This window comes from Marmota marmota, unplaced genomic scaffold, assembly GCF_001458135.2.
Source record: "Marmota marmota marmota unplaced genomic scaffold, marMar, whole genome shotgun sequence".
NCBI lineage: Eukaryota > Metazoa > Chordata > Mammalia > Rodentia > Sciuridae > Marmota > Marmota marmota.
Window position 1 is genome coordinate 1478011 of NW_026000240.1, and position 1370 is coordinate 1479380.

Sequence of the window (1370 nt, forward strand, 5' to 3'; positions counted from 1 at the left end):
CATTTTAATAGTTTGATGAGCTCTTTCAACTATGCCTTGTCCCTGTGGATTGTATGGGATTCCTGTTATATGAGTAATGCCAAATGATGAGCAAAATTGTTTAAAAGAGGTAGAAGTATAGCCAGGACCATTATCTGTTTTTAATTGTTTTGGAACGCCCACAGTGGCAAAATTTTATAAGCAATGAGCTATAATATCTTTAATTTTTTCTCTGGTATGAAGGGAGCCCATCAGATGTTGAGAGCCACAGCCGAAGGGGCCCCAGCAAACTTNCCCCATTTCAGGAAAGGAGTAACATTTGATTTTTATTTTTTAGTTTATTTCATTGTTTTGATTTTTTTTTTGTATTTAGATGGACAGAATACCTTTATTTTGTAATTTTTATAGTGCTAAGGGTCAAAAAACAGTGCCTCACACATGCTAGGCCAGTGTTCTGCCACTGAGCTCCAGCTCCAGCCCTATTTCATTACTTTAAAATAGATTTATAGTATGCACAGATTTGCATATCAATCTCTGAGCTTTGGTATAAATGTTTGACTCTTTGAGGAGACTGTGAAAGGGCTCAAGGGAGGGTAATGTTGGCAATGCTGAACAGCTTCAATTTTTTTTTTTTCTTCCTCTAGAGATTCAGGGAAAAGAGGTTTTTCTTTTTTCCAAAAATTGCACCAAAATAAAACAAAGCTCTAATTGATGCAAGCGTGTTGTGTAGGCGTTAGCAGTACTGCCCTCATTAGATGTTCATTGGACAGTAACGCAACCCCAAGAAAAGGATGGTTCTTCCTCTAGAGATTCAGGTTGTTAAACTTTCACTACATTTCCAGAGGATTCTTTCATTGAAAGATGGCTCACTTGGCATGGTGGCACATGCCTCTAATCCCAGCAACTAGAAGGCTGAGGTAGGAGAATCACAAGTTTGAGGCCAGTGTCGATTTGAGGCAATTTATCAAGAGCCTGTCTCAAAATAAAAAGGCTGGGTATGTAGCTTAGTGTTTTGGCACCTCCAGTTTCAATCCCCAGTACAAAAAAAAAAAAAAAAATGGCTCCCTCCACCTGTTAGCTGATGTGATCACTGATGGAGATTTTTGAAAGTTTTTGAATCTTTTCATCAGACTTTCTTGCGAAACAAAGGACTTTATTTCTAGCTAAGCCCCCAATTCCATACTGGGGATGGTACCCTGGGGGCACTCTACCACTAAGCTACAACCCCATCCCTTCTTATTTATTATTTTGAGAGAAGTCTCACTATGTTGTTGAGGTTGGCCTGAATTTACAATCCTCCTTCAGCCTCCAGAGTTGCTGCCTCCAGTGCACTGCTGCACATGGCATTAGGTACTGTGACCAGACATTTGGGGATAGGATCTAAGATATGA

At 39.6% G+C, this 1370-nt stretch overlaps 1 non-coding gene across 1 annotated transcript; it reads right to left on the reverse strand.

Moving 5' to 3' along the window:
* Window positions 1-649: 649 nt before the first annotated feature.
* Window positions 650-775, reverse strand: LOC125613673. Its single transcript, XR_007344234.1, has one exon. It is a non-coding gene; the product is annotated as a U4atac minor spliceosomal RNA (small nuclear RNA).
* Window positions 776-1370: the final 595 nt, after the last annotated feature.